We start from the raw sequence: 19,694 nt of genomic DNA on the forward strand, positions 1-19,694 counted from the left end.
GTTCAGCTTACAATCCTCGGTCATGACTTAGGTCATCTGATAAAGGTACCTTTCCGGATTACAGAGCTCAGCCTGAAAAATGACTTCCAGTTTGGTTTGGGTACCCTCTGTCAGAAGAAGGTCCATCTGGTAGAATGGGGAAAAAAGTCTCCGTTCTGGGAAACAGCCCATTGGGACACGAGTTCTGGCTAATTTGTCAACTTATAAATGTATAACTGGAATGAATGTGGTTTTATGGTAACACACTTCCGCTTGTATATTGTATAATTTAAACTCAGGAGAGCGCTGGTCACTGAATGGGTCTTTAAATTACTGTATTATACTGTAACTAGAGTTGTTTTGTCAAAAATCAGGGAAGTGGGACAAAATGTCTTACCTAGAAGGCTTTTTATGAGTTTACAGCATAAAGATGCAGAATTAAAAAAAAAAAAAGTTAATGGTTCAAAGAAAAGGGAATTTGCATGTAAAAGATAGAAGCTCAGAGGGGAGAGACCAGGAAGATCTAGATATTATGACTGCTGTGAGCATGATCAGGGTTCCTGTGGCCCATCCGGGTCCAGGGTATCTTCCTTGCTTGGCTGAGGGAACTGGGGAAAGTGCACCTGAACTGGCATCACTCTCTCGAACCTATCAGGGAACCAAATTAGGTGGAGGAAAAAACCCTACTCGGGTAGGGCAATATCTTTTGTGGAGACTTCCAGGGGGAGTAGGGCCAGAGGGACAGCCTGCTGGATATTATTGGGCACATACTCCATTTTCTGCATTGGACCTGTTAAACTGAAAAAGCTCAAGCCCTTCTTACACAGATGATCCTACTAAAGTGACTGATTTGTTTGCATCACTTTTTGCCACCCATCATCCCAACTGGGCAGACATACAAGCCTTATTAAATATCTTGGTTATGGGGCATGAGTGGAGGCTGGTGTTGGATAAGGCAAATGAAGAGGCTCGGAGGTTACACCAAGAAAATCCAGATGGGGCACTGGGCCCTCCCAAGGCAATACCTCTAACTGAGCCCAACTGGGACCCTAATGGGAATGGCTTTCCTTTGTTAAAGCATTATAAGAGGTGCCTCCTTGAGGGAAAGGCATCCCTAAGCAGAAAAGTCTGAATATGGTGCAGGCGGTACAACAAAAATCCACCTGAAAGCTCTCAATACCAGGAAACAGTTAAGAGATTCCTGGGGATGGCAAGTTACTGCCACATTTGGATTCCAAACTTTGGGCTCACTGCTAAACCACTGTATGAAGCTTTGAAACGACTGGAATATAGCACTTTGGAGTGGACAAAGGAGTGCACTCAGGCTTTTGAGTCCCGGAAGGCACACCTGGATTCTGCACTGGCCTTGGGGCTTCCAAACCTACTAAAGCCCTTTCATTTATATGTGCATGAGAGACAGGGCATTGCTCTAGGATTCCTCAACCAAATGCTTAGTGACATTTTGCAGCCCATCACATACTTGTCAAGGAAACTAGATCATACTGTCAAGGGGTGGCCAGCCTGCTTGAAAGCTGTGGCAGCTACCTTTGAGCTCTTACAAGAAAATGAAATGGTTTCCTTGGGACAGCCTATACTAGTTATGTGCCCCAGCAAGTGTTGAGCCTGTTGGAGTGAAAAGGAAATATGTGGCTCACTGCTGGAAGAATGGGCAGGTACCAAGCCAGTCTTCTCAACAATCCCTACGTTTCTCTCAAAACTGTAAGTTAAATCCTGCCTTTCTCCTCCCAGAGCCCAATTTGGCTGCACCGATGCATGACTGTGCTGAAATAATTGATTAAGTTGATTCTAGAAGAAGTGATTTACAGGACCCTCTTGTAGAAAATGCAAACTGGACTCTGTACAGATGGAAGCAGTTATACGGACAAAGGAAGCAGAAAGGCTTGGCATGCAGTTGTGACTCTTGAAGGAGTAGTAGAGGTCAAGGATTTGCCACTAGGAACCTCTGCTCAGAAAGCTGAACTGATTGCATTGATGTGGGCTCTGGAATTGTTTTGTAAAAAGACTGAATGTGTGTATCGACTCAAGGTAAGCTTTCCTAATTTTGCATGCACATGGTCATCTGGGAAGACAGAACTGATAACCTCCAAATAAAAAGGAGATTAAGCAAGCAGCAAAAATTTTAAAATTATTAGAGGCTATTCAGGTACCTTTACAGGTGTCATAGGGCATCACAAATAGGACACTAAAGTGTCTAGAGGAAACAATCCAGCTGATTAGGCAGCAAAAGAGACTGCTAAAGGAATGTTTATAATGCCTTTGGAACCTGATCTGGACTTGTCACAACTTGACACTGAATATTCGACTGCAGAATTAGACAAAGCTGAGAGCTGAGGTATGATGAAGAAGGAGCTGGTAGTGGATGGAAAAAGAATGAAAATGGAGTTATACTGCTTTCATGAACATTTAGTGAAGCCAGTCATGAAGCATTTGCATGAGTCCACACACTATGGAAGAGACTCATTAAACACCTATGTCAAACTGTGGCTCACAGGTCCTGGAATTTCTAAAGCTGTAAGAAAAGTAATTGTGCTAGGTGGGAAGATGGCGGCGAGATAGGTGGGAGCAGAGTCCACTTCCTCTCAAAGCCAGTGAAATACCTAGCTGATCTGAGGAGCAGAGCGAACAGCCAACAGTATTCCAGCATATATGAAGATCGGAGACCAAAGATAGAGGACATTGAAAGATCAGACGGTAAGAAGACTGCTTAAGGACAATAAGGTCCCTGGGACCAATGCGGGAACAGGGTGGCTGAAGCCCCAGCCCGGGCACAGGGTCTGCTGCAGGATTCTTGGGAGAGAGCCAGGCTGAGCTGTGTGAGCAGCCAGGTGCTTGTTTGGACCAGGGGGGCTTGAATAGGAAGAATTTCTCAAAAAGGAAAAGAAAATAGAGGCACATAGTAGCTAGTTAGAGAACTCTCCACAGCAGCTACAGCCTCTGGCGCCCCTCCCCCCTCAGCCCCTGGACTGTGAACGCGGAAAAGCAGCCCAGGCGCTCACCTGAAGCCCGGGTGGCGCGCACCCAAATTAGCGAACTAGGGGCCCACACCTGAAACCCCGGGTGAGCGCGAGCCCTGATGAGCGGCCCTGCTGCCTGGGCGCCAGACCCAAAGTGTCCCAGTAGGTGCATACCCCAATCAGTGGCCTGGGGCCCACACCTGAAAACCCAGGTGGGTGGGCACCCTGATAAGGGCCCGGCTGCCTGGGAGCACAGACAAAAGGCTCCTGGGTGAGCTCGCAACCAGATCAGTGGCTGGCTGCCCCCGCACACAGACCCAAAGCCAGGGATCGACAACTAACCGAAGTCCAAAGCTGAGATCCGCCACACAACCTGACCACTGGCCTGGCTGCCAGCAGGCGACCACAGCCAAAACCACTGGCTCTGAAAAACTCCAATGTACCCCCTGCACAAAAAACTCTGCAGGGCCTACGGGCTCTCTAGGAGGAAGGCAGAACGCCCAGCAGAGGGGAGCTCCAGGGCTAGGAGAGACTGCATTCCCTGGAAAGACTCGACCCAGTAGGGGGTTGAACAACCCCATAGCAGCACCGAGAGCCCCTAGCATCTAAGACAGCAAAGAGAAAGAAGGTGGAATGTGAGTTGCCCCTAATTGGTGAAACTCAAGGACAGCCACAGCTGGTGAACTAAAGCCCTAGTGGGGAACAGAAGGAGCCAGAGGAACTAGACTGAAGGCTGAACAACAGCGAAGAGTGTGGCTCAGGAAGGGAGAAAAGTGAAACCAAACCTTCCAACCACCCCCACCCCTTCCACAGACAGGACAACCAGCGACCAGCAGAACTAACCTGACCAGTTTAAAGCCACCAGAAGACCTTTTTTTTTTTTTCCTTTTCTTTTCTTTTCTTTCTTTTTTTTTTCCTTTCCTTCTTTCCCCCTGAATTCCTTCTTCCTTTCTGTCCCTCTTTCTTTTTTTTAATTCCGTTTTCCTTCCATCCTTTACCTTTTTTATTCCTTCTTCCTGCCTTATTTGATTTGTTCTTTTGTTTTAATTTTTGTTAAAAAACTCCTTCTTATCTTGCCTCCGATCTTTCTTTATTCCTACTCCCTTCCTTCCTTTCCTTTTCTATTCCCTGTTTCCCTCCTTCCGTTCCTTTTTTTTTTTTTTTGCCCCGATTCCTCTTTTTTCCCACAGGTGAGACAAGAAAACCTGGAGTACTGAAAAGAACAGAGTAAGACTGTGTTACACCCATAAACATCAGCTCAGGAGCAGTGACCACAGGAGATTAAGGAGACAGCACCACTGAATCCCATTGGCATTCTACCGTATAAGTTCATACCATAAACCCAGGGAGTCAGAATAGAGCAATTTAAGAAGCAAAGGCTAACAAGAGGAGTCTCACAAACAATGGGAAGACAAAGAAACAATCCGAAAATGAAAGGAAAGGAGGAAGCCTCAGAAAGAATGCTAACTGAAAAAGAGGAAAGTCAACTATCAGATACTGAGTTCAAAGCAGTGGTCATCAGGAAGCTCACTGAGCTCTATGAGCTCAAAGAGAACTACCAGAAAATACAGGGAAACTACAATGAATCCACTGCAAACTATATCAACATGAAAAAGGACATAGAAACTATCAAAAAGGGCCAAGAGGCAATGAAGAATACAATTTCTGAATTGAAGGACACAGTAGAAGGGATGAAAAGAAGACTTGATGAAGCAGAAGATCGGATCAGCGAGCTGGAGGACAAAGTAGAAAAAAAACACCCAGGAAGAGCAAGAAAAGGAAAAGAGGCTCAGAAAGAATGAAGAGGCAATAAGGGAAATGTAGGACAACATGAAACATAACAATATCCGTATAACAGGAATACCAGAAGGAGAAGAAGAAGAGCAAGGGATAGAAAACCTGTTTGAAAAAGTAATGATGGAAAATTTCCCTAATAGAAGAGAGAAAAAGTCACCCAAATCCAGGAAACACAGAGAGTCCCAAGCAAGAGGAATACAAAGAGACCCACTGCAAGACACATCATAATTAAAATGGCAAATTTCCAAGGCAAAGAGAGGATCTTAAAGGCAGCAAGGGAGAAAAAGGAAGTAACATACAAGGGATCCCCAATAAGGTTAGCAACTGACTTCTCAATGGAAACGCTCCAAGCCAGAAGAGAATGGCAAAAAATATTCCAATAATGAGAACCAGAGACCTGCAACCAAGACTACATTACCCAGCAAGGCTCTCAATCAAAATAGAAGGCCAAATAAAGACTTTCCCAGACAAAGGAAGTCTAAAAGAATACACTTCCACCAAACCAGCTCTGCAAGAGATGCTAAAGGGACTGCTTTAAGGAAAAGAAGGAAAAGAGAAAGAGAGAGGAACACAGGTAGGATTAAAGGCAATGAATAACTTCCTATCGATAATAACCTTAAACGTAAATGGATTAAATGCTCCAATCAAAAGACATAGAATAGCTGAATGGATAAGAAAACATGACCCACACATATGCTGCCTACAAGAGACCCATCTCAGGACAAAAGACTTACACAGACTGAAAGTGAAGGGCTGGAAACAAATTTTCCAAACAAATGGACAGGAAAAAAAAGCAGGGGTAGCAACACTCATATCAGACAAAATAGACTTCCAAAGAAGGGCCATAAGGAGAGACCCAGAAGGTCACTTCATAATACTCAAAGGAAGAATCCACCAAGAAGACATAAACATTGTAAATATATATACACCCAACATAGGAGCACCCAAATACATAAAGAATATCTTGGAGGATTTCAAGAAAGATATTGACAACAACACATTTATAGTAGGGGACTTTAACACCCCACTATCAAAAATGGACAGATCTTCCAAACAAAATATCAACAAGGATATTGTGTCACTTAACAATACCCTAGAGGAAATGGACTTAACTGATATATATAGAGCTTTTCATCACAAAGAAGCAAAATAAACATACTTTTCAAGTGTCCATGGAACTTTTTCAAAGATAGACCACATGATAGGACACAAAGCAAACCTAAACAAATTCAAGAAAATTGAAATCATATCAAGCATTTTCTCTGACCACAAGGGACTGAAACTAGAAACCAACCCCAAAGGATAAAACCCAAAACACTCAAAATCATGGAGACTGAATAGCATGCTATTAAACAATGAATGGGTCAAGAATGAGATTAGGGAAGATATCAAAAACTTTCTGGAAACAAATGAAAATGAACTCACAACAACCCAAAACCTATGCGACACACCAAAGGAAGTCCTGAGAGGGAAGTTCATAGCAATACAGGCATACCTTAAAAAGATAGATACATTTCAAAGAGACAACCTATAAGAACATGAGGAACAACAAGAAAGACAGCCCAGAGCAAGCAGAAGGAAGGAAATAACCAAGATCAGAGCAGAGTTAAATGACATAGAGACTAAAAGCACAATTCTAAGGATCAATGAATCCAGGAGCTGGTTCTTTGAAAAGATAAACTAAATCGACAAGCCTTTAAGGAGGCTCATCAAGAAGAAAAGAGAGAGGATCCAAATAAACAGAATTAGAAATGAAAGAGGAGAGATTACAACTGATACCACAGAAAGACAAAGGATCGTAAGAAAGTACTGCGAAGAACTGTGTGCTAAGAAATTTGAAAACCTTGATGAAATGGACACATTTCTAGAAAAATATAATCTTCCAAAATTGAATGAAGAAGAAGTAGAAAACGTGAACACACCAATAACAGCAGACGAAATTGAAGCAGTCATTAAAAAACTCCCAACACACAAAAGCCCTGGACCAGATGGTTTCACAGGAGAATTCTACAAAGCATTTAAGGAAGAGCTAACACCTATCCTTCACAGACTATTCAAAAAAATCCAAACTGATGTAAGACTCCGAAACTCTTTTTATGAAGCCAGCATGATCCTAATATCAAAACCAGATAAAGACACAATGAAGACAGAAAACTTCAGGCCAATATCGCTGATGAAGATAGACACTAAAATTCTCAAGAAAATATTGGCAAACCGCATCCAGCAATACATTAAAAAGATCATCCACCATGACCAAGTGGGATTCATCCCAGGGAAGCAAGGATGGTACAATATTCGCAAATCAATAAACATAATGCATCACATCAATAACTGCAAAGACAAAAATCACATGATCACATCAATAGATGCGGAAAAAGCATTTGATAAGGTACAGCACCCATTTCTGATAAAAAGACTCAGCAAAGTGGGAATAAGGGGAGCATTCCTCAACATAATAAAGGCCATATATGAGAGACCTACAGCCAACATCACACTCGATGGACAAGAACTTAGAGCTTTCCCACTAAGATCAGGAACAAGACAAGGATGCTCTCTCTCACCACTCCTATTCAACATAGTATTGGATGTTCTAGGCACAGCAATCAGACAAGAAAAAGCAATAAAAGGCATCCAAATTGGAAAGGAGGAAATGAAACTGTCACTTTGCAGACGACATGATAGTGTACATGGAAAATCCTATAGACGCCACCAAAAAACTACTCAACCTAATAAATGAATTTGGCAAAACAGCTGGATACAAAGTCAATACTCAGAAATCAAAGGCATTCCTGTACACCAACAACGCAACTGCAGAAACAGAAATCAGGAAAAAAATCCCATTTGATATAGCAACAAGAAAAATAAAGTACCTAGGAATAAACCTAACTAAGGAGGTAAAAGAGTGTACTCAGAAAACTACACACTGAAGAAAGAAATTAAGGAAGACACAAACAAATGGAAGCATGTACCATGCTCATGGATTGGAAGAATGAACATCATCAAAATGGCCATACTACCCAAAGCAATTTATAGATTCAATGCCATCCCTTTTAGAGTACCCATGACATATTTCACAGATATAGAACAAACATTGCAGAAAATTATATGGCACCATTAACGACCCCGAATAACTGCAGCAATTTTGAGAAAGAAGAACAAAGCAGGAGGGATCACAATACCTGATATCAAACTGTATTACAAGGCCACTGTAATCAAAACAGCCTGGTACTGGCATAAAAACCGGCACATAGACCCATGGAACGGAACAGACAGTCCAGAAATAAACTCAATTCTTTATGGTCAATATTTGACAAGGGATTCAGGAGCATAAAATTGAGCAAAAACAGCCTGTGCAACAGATGGTGTTGGGAGATCTGGACAGGTAAGTGCAAAAAAATGAAATTTGATCACCAACTTACGCCATACACAAAAATAAACTCAAGGTGGATGAAAGACTTAAATATAAGTTGTAACACAATAAAAGTACTAGAGGAAAACATTGGCAGGAAAATCTCAGACATTCCACACAGCAACATCCTCACAGACACGTCCCTTTAGCAAGGGACATAAAGGGAAGAATAAACCAATGGGACCTCATCAAAATAAAAAGCTTCTGCATGGCTAAAGAAAACAGCACCAAATTACAAATAGAACCAACAGTATGGAAAAACATATTTGCCAATGATACCTCAGACAAGGGCCTGATCTCCAAAATATATAAAGAACTCACACGACTCCACTCCAGGAAGACAAACAACCCAATTAAAAAATGGGCATGGGACTTGAACACACACTTCTCCAAGGAATACATACAGGGGGCCCAGAAAGTTATGAAAAGATGCTCAGCATCACTAGCCATCAGAGTGATGCAAATTAAAACCACAATGAGGTACCATCTCACACCAATCAGAGTGACCAACATAAACAAATCTACAAACAAATGTTGAAGAGGATGCGGAGAAAAGGGAGCCCTAGTGCACTGTTGGTGGGAAGGCAGACTGGTTTGGCCACTGTGGAAAACAGTATGGAATTTCCTCAGAAATCTAAAAATGGAACTGCCCTTTGACCCAGCATTTCTGCTGCTGGGATTATACCCTAAGAACCCTGGAAAACCAATCCAAAAGAACCTGTGGACTCCAGTGTTCATAGCAGCACAATTTACAATAGCCAAGTACTGGGAGCAACCTAAGTGCCCATCAGCAAAGGAGTGGATCCAAAAACTATGGTATTTTAACACAATGGAATTCTACGCAGCAGAGAGAAAGAAGGAGCTTATACCCTTTGCAACTGCATGGATGAAACTGGAGAGCATTATGCTAAGTGAAATAAGCAGACTCTTTGACGTTAAGAACAATCTAACAATAGCCGGGGGTTGGTGGGGGACAGTGGAACGAGGGGATTACAGGAACTACTATAAGGGACACATGGACAAAACCAAGGGGGAGGGTAGTGGAGGTGGGGGAGGGAGGTGGGTTCAGCTGGGGTGTGGTAGAGGGATGGGGAGAAAAGGCATACAACTGTAATTGAATAACAATAAAAATTTTAAAAAAAAGGAAAGTAATTGCTAGATGTTTTTTGAGCCAGAAGAACAGCCCTAAAACAGATCCCATTAAAGCCGAGAAAGAAGGAAGTACCAAGGGCTGTGTGCACTTTAGGACTGTCAAATAGACTTTACTCAGATACCAAGGGTACAAGAGTGGAAACATTTGTTAGTCTTGGTGAACACATTTTCAGGATGGGTAGAAATTTATCTTTTTTTTTCAAATATTTATTGATTATGCTATTACAGTTGTTCCATTCCCGCCCCCCTCACTCCACTCCATCCTGCCCACCCCCTCCCTCCCACATTCCCCCCCTATAGTTCATGTCCATGGGTCATACTTAAGTTCTTTGGCTTCTACATTTCCTACACTATTCTTACCCTCCCCATGTCTATTTTCCACCTATCATCTATGCTACTTATTCTCTGTACCTTCCCCCCTCCCACTCCCACTCCCCTATTGACAACCCTCCATGTGAGCTCCATTTCTGTGGTTCTGTTCCTGTTCTAGTTGTGTTCCTAGTTTGCTCTCGTTTTTGTTTTAGGTGTGGTTGTTAATAACTGTGAGTTTGCTGTCATTTTTACTGTTCCTATTTTTGATCTTCTTTTTCTTAGGTAACTCCCTTTAACATATATAATAAGGGCTTGGTGATGATGAACTCCTTGAACTTGACCTTATCTGAGAAGCACTTTATCTTCCCTTCCCTTCTAAATGATAGCTTTGCTGGATAGAGCAACCTTGGATGTAGGTCCTTGCCTTTCATGACTTTGAATACTTCTTTCCAGCCCCTTCTTGCCTCTAAGGTCTCTTTGGAGAAATCAGCTGACAGTCTTATGGGAACTCCTTTGTAGGTGACTGTGTCCTTTTCTCTCGCTGCTTCTAAGATTCTCTCCTTTTGCTTAATCTTGGGGAATGTAATTATGATGTGCCTTGGTGTGTTCCTCCTTGGGTCCAGCTTCTTTGGGACTCTCTGAGCTTCCTGGAAGTCTATCTCCTTTGCCAGACTAGGAAAGTTCTCCTTCATTATTTGTTCAAATAAGTTTTCAATTTTTTGTTCTTCCTCTTCTCCTTCTGGCACCCCTATAATTCGGATGTTGGAATGTTTCAAGATGTCCTGGAGGTTCCTAAGTCTCTCCTCATTTTTCCGAATTGTTGTCTCTTCATTCTTTTCTGGTTGGATGTTTCTTTCTTCCTTCTGGTCCACACCAATGATTTGAGACCCAGTTTCTTTTGCCTCACTATTGGTTCCCTGCACATTTTCCTTTGTTTCTCTTAGCATAGGCTTCATTTTTTCATCTAGTTTTCAAACAAATTTAACCAATTCTGTGAGCGCCTTGATAACCAGTGTTTTGAACTGTGCATCCGATAGGTTGGCTATCTCTTCCTCGCTTAGTTGTATTTTTTCCAGAGCTTTGAAGTGTTCTATCATTTGCGCCATTTTTTTTGGTCTCGGCAAGTCTGTTACTTAAAGGGGCGGAGCCTTAGGTGTTCACCAGAGTGGGATATGGCTGGTCGCTGTGCTGTGAAGCTTTACGTGGGGGAGGTGCCGAGAGGGAGCAATGACACCTGCTCCACTCTCCCCGGGACCTCAATCTTTCACCCAACCACCCACAGCCAAACTGGGCCCCTCTGGTGCTGTTTCCCAAGTGGGTGGGCTTGTGCACGCCCTAGGCCCCTGTCTGTCTCTCCAATGACCTCTCCTGCGAGGCTGGGAGTCTCTCCTGCTGCCACCCCAACCTCCACAGGCGTTTTCAATCAGAGGTTTGAGGCTTTATTTCCCCACGCTGGAGCCCTGCGTTGCTTGGTCTGCTTTGCTCCCCGCCGTTTGTCCTATATATCTGTGCATGAATGTGGGGCCCCCAGGTGCTACCCGCCACTCTGCCTGCCCTGTTCTCCACCACTGTGAGTCCGGCCCTCTGTTTATCTGTGCAAATGTGGGGCCACAGGGTCTGCCAGTGGTCAGACTGCCTGCCCAGTTTGTCCCACACTCCGCCAGTGTTGGTCCCGCCACGGCAACGTGAGTCCTCTCCGCCCTGGCTGCCCATCTCCGCCCCTCCTACCAGTCTGGATGTATATTTAGTTTTTATTTCCTTGGTGTCAGACTTCTTGCCTGTTCGATTTTCTGTCAGTTCTGCTTGTGCGAGGAGGCGCAGTGTGTCTACCTACACCGCCATCTTGGTTCTCCTAAATTTATCTTAATAGAATGGAGAAATCCTTGAGGCACTGAAAGCCTTACTGAAGGAAATAATGTCTCACTTTGGCCTTCCTGGCAGCATCCAGTGTGATAACGGACCTGCTTTAATTTCAGAAATACACTTAAGGTTAGTAAAATTTTAGGAATCAAGTGGAGACTCCACAGGGCATGGAGACCTCATGCTTCTGGGAAGAGAGAGAAGATGAATCACACCTTGCAGAAAAATATCACCAAGCTGTGTCAAGAAACTCATCTTCTTTGCATCAAGCTTTGCCTATTGCCCTGCTCAGGATAAGGGTGGGTCCTCGAATTGGGATTCAGTTCAGTCCCTATGAAATTGTGTATGGGTGACAATATCAGGCCATGACTGGGGTGGGATGTATGTATATAGATCAAGAAGTGAAGATAAATAAATATGTACAAAATTTAAGTCAAACTTTAGCTGTAACTAGTGATTTGCCTGTATTAGAGACTTCTCCCCTATAGGTTCACTGCATTCATTTAAGCCAGGAGATAAGGTGCTACTCAAGACCTGCACGACAGGATCTCCAGAGAGTCAACTAGAAGACAAGTGGACTGGACCTTGGGACATACTCCTCACCACCCCTACTGCGGTGAAGTTGACAGGAATAAAATCTTGGGTTCATCACAGCAGAATAAAGAAAGCACTGTGGAGGAACAATTAACCGCTTAACATCAAGAATACCTGAAAGTCATCTTTCAGAAACAATGACTTATGTTCTCTTCATTACCTCTTGTTTAACCCCTTGTTATAGACAGCTTATTCCTTTCAAACAAGATGAAAATATTTGGGTATATTTATCAAAAAATGTTCTGAACATTTCTGACTTTTCTCTTGCAGAAGGAACTTAAGTTGAACAAACTTTCACTTCATGTTTTATAGGTGTTTGTACTCCCTTGGAAAGCCTTCAAATTATACTGTGTTTGAGCATATTGAAAGCAAAATGATCTAGTCTGATATTTATAGTTGGGATCAGTGGTAACTATAAAGTACAGGGAAATGTTTTCCTTGAAGTTTGCTAATGTAGTCCCAGCTAGAAAGTGTACAACATTTGTCAACTGTACTAAAAATTGCTTCATGCTCTCAGCAGGTGTGAAGATGAATTACACCACCACCACTGACATATCTTATGCTTATGCTCATGTTAAATTGCCAACAGGATGGTTTCTAATATGTGGAATGACTATCTATTCCTATGTTGCAGCAAACAGTTGGGTGACCATGGTCTCTGAGAAGACTGATGGTGTTTATACCTCAGAAGCCCCTCCTGACCTGGGCTTGACCTCTCCTATATACCCAATTGTAACAGTGATTTATGCCCTTTTATCCCTGCTGAATATGTGTCTTTAACTAATTTTGTAGTGGCAACCATGGTAACCTATTTGAATGTAGAAATAAGCAGATTAGCCTGTGCTATGGCAAAAGCTTTGAATGCCACCAGACAAGCCATCAGTGCCATTAGTCAAGAACTAGGACAAGTCAGATAAGCAGTACTGGATAATCGTGCAGCTATAGACTACCTTCTTTTAAGGCATGAGCATGGGTGTGAAGAATTTAGAGGACTCTGCTGTTTTAACCTAACTGATAGTTCACGGCTCATAGAGCATAAAGTAAAACAAGTAACTGATGTGGTGTCCAATATAAAACAGAGAGAAGGGTTCTTTGGTATTGACTTGTCTAAACTAACCTCCTGGCTGCCTAGTATCACTGGTCTTTGAGAAGCATTTATTGTTTGTTATCCTTGTAATTTTCTTAGGTATCATAGCTTGTTGTTGCATACAATGTGCCCCCTTTTGTGGGTCTGCAATTCTGTGTATTCTTAAACCCACCCCACCGGACAGTCCAATGCTAAGTTACATGCCCAACAACAAAATGAATACTTCCATATGAAGCTGATGATATAGAAATAAGATAGTTTAATACTAATGGTGGGGAATGACAGGGAACTCAAGAGTTGGAAAATTTTAGTTTAAGGTAAATAGTTATAAGCCTAGTAAGTAATGCATATGTTAAATCTATTGTTTCAGAAACTACAGATAAGGCCCATCCTGGCTCCTGGGAGAGACAGCCAACCTCCTGGGGCACTGCTAAAGATTACTGCCTGGGGACAAGTGGAGGCATCCAGGCCATTGTGTTCCAGGGAGAGACAGACAACCACTTGCCCCTGTGAATAGCTAACTGCTCAGGGCTAGAATTCTACAGTTTTATTATTTTATCTAATTTTCCCTGAATTTCAAAACCCCTCACTGTGCTTTGTTTTCTGTTATAAAAAGGCTGGCCCGGAAGGAAATGCATGATGGTCTGTTAGGGTATGAACCCACCATCTTCTCAGATCACTAGCCATCTGAATAAAATGCCCATAAAGATTCAACCCCTGTCTCTGCTTATTGGGTTCATTATGTGACAGGCAACACAAATGCCGGTCTTTTCTGGTTTCAGCAGGGATTCAGAGAGTCAGCAGTCCCCAGAGGGACTTAATTTAGTATCGGAACTAAACTGCCTGGAAGGGATTTTGAGAGTGCGCAGGACCCAGGCCAGCAAGAGGGAGAAGGGGTGCAGGTTGCTCCTAATCAGTGTACCTAATGGGTCACACAGTGTGGTGGATTAAAGGTCGCTGGCCTGGCACAGATGGACAGTGGAAGTAGCATAGCACTCAGAGGCTTGGGCTAGAGGCTGGAAACTGTGGATATTGCAGCCCAGACCTAGACAGCATCCTTGCAAAACAACAGGAAAAGAAAAAAAGTGAAACCCAACCCCCCTCTGCCTGCAGAGGCCAAGAAGACCAGAAATACTGGCTTAGCTTGTTTAAAGTCAGCAGGAGGCTTTTGCACCCCTCCCCCACCAAGTGTGACAATAAGTCCTGGAGCTGTGAAAGGACCAAACAACCAAAGACAGAAACAGAGAGAGCAGAAGGCTAACGCTACCTGGAGAACTGAGACAAATTCACTTTGCTATCCTATACAACTTGCATTTTATTTTTTTATTTTTATTAGTACTTTTTCATTATTTTGATTTCTTTTTATTAATTTTATTTTTATTTTTATTTATCATTTTTCTGTTTTGTTTTCTTTGTTTATTTACACTGTTTGGTTTTCTTTGTTCTCCCTTTCACATTGTATTTTAATTTTTCTTCTATCACCTCACTCGTATTCCAATAACATACTACTCTTGGTCTTTTACTTTCTATTCTTTTTATTCAGATCATATATTTCTTGTCATATTATTGTTCCTGTATTATTGTAAATAATTCTTGTTCCATGTTATTGTAAAGCCTACACAGCACCCGTCCCTGGTCTTGGCCTACTTCACTACCCTCCTGAGCTTTATTACTGTTGTGGTTAACTCTATTCTCTTGCACACTACACCTAGTCTCTATCCTTTGCTCTCATTATATCTCACCATCTAACCTCACACAAGCACTCAGTTTTCTGGATTCAGATTACATTCCTTCTACCCTCTAATAAGAGTCTTATCTCTTTTTCACCTTTTATAAAAAGTGGCTCTTTGGGTGAAATATCACAGTTATCGTTGTACTTCTTCAAAGGATATCCTATCTGTTCTCTACTTGTTCGGACTTTAAATCCCATAAAATACTCTCCTGGTCTTAATCCATTTTGCCTTCACCCTTCCACTGATCACATACAAGATAAGGTGGGAGTTGTGAACACCAGTAAACCCACTGGAGGAGAGAATCCACTAACAGAGGAACAAACAACAGGTAAAACCCAAGTACAACAAAAGAGCCCACACATACAGAAGAAAGGGCAACCTTAGAGCATTCAGAGAAGGAGATCAAAGAGATGACACCACTGAATCCCACAGAACTCCTACCATAGATGTTCACCACACAAAGAGAGCTAACAAAGCAAAGCTTTAGGAATCACAGAAACAAGAAGAGTCACCAAAAATGGGTAGACAAAGAAAGAACCTGTAGTCAAAAGGAATGGGACACTCTTTAGTAAGAGTTAAATGAAATGCAGGCAAGCAAACTATCAGATATATAATTCAAAATAATGGCTATAAGGATGCTCAAGACAACTGTAAGGAATTGAGTGAGAACTACAACAGTATGAGAAAGTAAATAAAAACTATAAACAAGAACCAGGAAGAAATGAAGAACACAATTTCTGAAATAAGAAACACACTACAAGAAATAAAAGCAGAGTGGATGAAGCATAAGACAGAATTAAGGAGGTGTAAGACAAGGCAGGAAGAAATACCAAGGTAGAACAGTTACATGAAAAAAGACTAAAAAAATATGAAGATAGCTTAAGGGAACTGCAACACAACATGAAATGCAAAAACATTGATAGTATCGGAATACCAGAAGGAGAAGAAAAGGAACAAGGGATAGAAACTCTGATTGAAAAAAACAATGACAGAAAACTTACCTAACCTGCAGAAGGGAAAAACCATGCAAGTTCAGGAAGTACAGAAGGTCCCAATCAAAATGAACCCAAAGAGATCTACTCCAAGACATATCATAATTAAAATGCCAAGTTTTAAAGACAAAGAGAGAAACTTAAAAGCACCAAGGGATAAACAAGAAGTGACATAAAAGGGAGCTCCAATAAGGCTAGCAGCTGATTTCTCAACAGACACACTACAGGCGAGGAGAGAATGGCAAGAAATGTTCCAAGTAACGTAAAGGAAAGGCCTGCATCCAAGAATACTCCACCCAATGAGCCTCTCTATTAAAATGGAAGGTAAAATAAAGAGTGCCCCATACAAAAGAAGGCTGAAAGAATATTCCACAACCAAACCAGCACTGCAAGATATGCTAAAGGGACTGCTATAAGAAGAAGAAGAAAAAGAGTAAGAGAGGAACACAGATACAAAGGAGGTAAAATGGCAATGGATGAGTACCTAACAATAATAACCCCAAATGTTAATGGATTAAATGTTCCATTCAAAACATATAGGGTACCTGAATGGATAAGAAAACATGATCCACCCATATGCAGCCTACAAGAGACCCACCTGAGAACAAAACACATACACAAACTGAATGTTAAGGGTTGGGAAAAAAATATTCCCAGAAAATGGACACGAAAAAATAGCTGGAGTAACAATACATATATCAGACAAAATAGACTTCAAAACAAAGGCCATAAAAAGAGACCCAGAAGGTCACTTCATAATACTCAAAGGAAAAATCTATCAAAAAAACATAAACATTGTAAATCTATATGTACACAACATAGGACCACCCAAATATGTAAGGAAAATCTTAGAGGACTTCAGGAAGGATATAGAAAGCAACACAATTATACTATGGGATTTTAACACTCCACTGTCAAAAATGGATAGACATTCTGAATAAAGTATCAACAAGCACATTGCAGCATTGAACAATGTCCTAGATCAAATGGACTTAATAGATATATATGGAACATTTCATCCCAAAGATGCAAAGTACACATTCTTATCAAATGTACACAGAACATTTTCTAAGATAGACCACATAATAGTACACAAAAAAGGCCTCAACAAATTCAAGAAAATTGAAATCATATCAAGCATTTTCTCTTACCACAAAGGCCTGAAACTAGAAATAAACCTCAAGGAAAAAACTCAAAAACACTCAAATTCATGGAGATTGGATAACATGCTATTAAAAAATGTATGGGTTAAGAATGAGATCACGAAAGAAATCAAAAAGTTTCTGGAAAAGATTGAAAATGAACTCACAACAATCCAAAACTCATGAGACACAGCAAAGGCAGTCCTGAAAGGGAAGGTCATAGCAATACAACCCTACCTAAAAAAGATAAAAATATTTCAAATAAACAACCTAACCCTATATCTACAAGAACTAGAGAAACAACAACAAACAAACCTCAGAGTGAGGAGAAGGAAGAAGATAACCATGATCAGGGGACAATTAAATGATGTAGTGACTAAAAAACAATCCAAAGGATCAACAAGTACAGGATCTGGTTCTTTGAAAAGATAAACAAAATTGAGAAGCTTTTAAGCAGACTCAGCAAGAAAAAAAGAGAGAGTACCCAAATAAATAAAGTCAGAAATGAAAGAAGAGAGATTATAACTGATACCTCAGAGATACAAATGTTTGTAAGAAATTACTAAGAATATGCCAAGAAATTTGAAAACCACATTGAAATGCACAAATTTCTAGAAAAATATAATCCCTCAAAACTGAATAAACAAGAATCAGAAAGCTTGAACAGAGCAATAACAGCTGATGAACTCAAAGCAGTAATCAAAAAAGTTCTAGCACACAAAATGCTTGGACCAGATGGTTCCATAGAATAATTTTACAAAACATTTCAGGAAGAGAATACCCCTATTTTTGTCAGGCTATTCCAAAAAATAAAAGAAGATGGAAGACTTTCAAACTTTGTATTAGACTAGCACCATTCTAGTTCCAAAACCTGATAAAGACACAACAAAGAAAGAAAACTAGAGGGAAATATTGCCAACGAACATAGATGCTAAAATCCTAAACAAAATATTGGCAAACTGCATCCATCAACACAATAAAAAGGTCATACACCATGATCAAGTGGGATTCATCCCAGGGATGCAAGGATGATACAATATTCACAAATCAATAAATGTAATACATCACATAAACAACAGCAAAGACAAAAATTGCATGATCATCTCAACGGATGTGGAAAAAGCATTTGATAAGGTACAGTACCCATTTATGATTAAAAGACTCAGCAAAGTGGGAATAGAGGGAGAATTCCTACACATAATAAAGGCCATATATGAGATGCCTACAGCCAACATCATACTCAATGGGTGAAAACTAAAACTTTCCTATTATGATCGGGAACAAGATATGGACGTCCACTTTCACCACTTCTATTCACCATAGTATTGCAAGTCCTAGTCACAGTGATTGGACAAGAAACATAAATAAAAGGCATCCATATTGGAAGGAGGAAGTAAAACTATAATATTTGCAGATGATATCATAATGTACATAGAAAATCTTAACAGACTCCACCAAAAAACTACTCTACCTAATAAGTGAATTTTGCAAAACAGCAGGGTTCAAAGTCAATATTCAGCAATCAAAGGCATTTTTATAAAACAACAATGAAAGATCAGAATCAGAAATCAGGGAAAAAAATCCAATTTGTTATACCAAGAAGAAAAATGAGGTACTTAGGGATAACCTTATAAGGAGGTTTTTACCCTCCTTAAAGGAGGTAAAAACCTGTACAAAGAAAACTACATAACACTGAAGAAATAATTTAAGGAAGACACAAATGAATGGAAGCATATACCGTGTTCATGGATTGGAAGAATTAACATCATCAAAATGTCCATACTACTCAAAGTAATTTATAGATTCCATGAAATCCCTATTAAAATACCAATGACACATTATGCACAGACATAGAACAAACATTTCAAACATTTGTATGGAATTGTAAACGACCCTGAATAGCAATGGCAGTTTTGAGAAAGAAGAACAAAGTAGGAGGGATCATAATACCTGATATCAAACGATATTACAAGGCTACTGTAATCAAAACAGTCTGGTATTGGCATAAGAACAGACACATAAAACAATGGAAAAGAATAGAAAGCCCAGAAATAAGCCTCAGTCTCTATGGTCAATTAATATTCAACAAGGGAGGCAGCAACATAAAATGGAGTAAAAACAGCCTCTTCAACAAATGGTGTTGGGAAATATGGACAGCTACATTCCAAAAAATGAAACTCAACCACCAACTTATGCCACAAACAAAAATAAATTCAAGGTGGATAAAAGACTTAAATATAAATTGTGACACCATAAAAGTCCAGGAGGAGGACACAGGAAGGACAATCTCAGATATTCCACGCAGCAGTATTTTCACCCATATGTCCTGTAGAGTAAAGGGCATAAAGGAAATAAAAAACAAATGAGACCTCATATCAATAAGAAGCTTTTGCATGGGTAAAGAAAACATCATTAAAATGAAAAGAGAACCCACCATATGGGAAAACACATTTACAAATGATACCTTGGACAAGGGTTTCATGCCCAAAATATTTAAAGAACTAGCATGGCTCCATTCCAGGAAGACAAACTACCCAATTAAAAAATGGGGAAAGGACCTGAACAAACTCTTCTCCAAGGAGTATAGGCAGAGGGCCCAGAGACATATGAAAAGATGCTCAGCATCACTAGCCAGCATGAGATGCAAATTAAAACCACAGTG

This window comes from Desmodus rotundus, chromosome X, assembly GCF_022682495.2.
Source record: "Desmodus rotundus isolate HL8 chromosome X, HLdesRot8A.1, whole genome shotgun sequence".
Taxonomy (NCBI): Eukaryota; Metazoa; Chordata; class Mammalia; order Chiroptera; family Phyllostomidae; genus Desmodus; species Desmodus rotundus.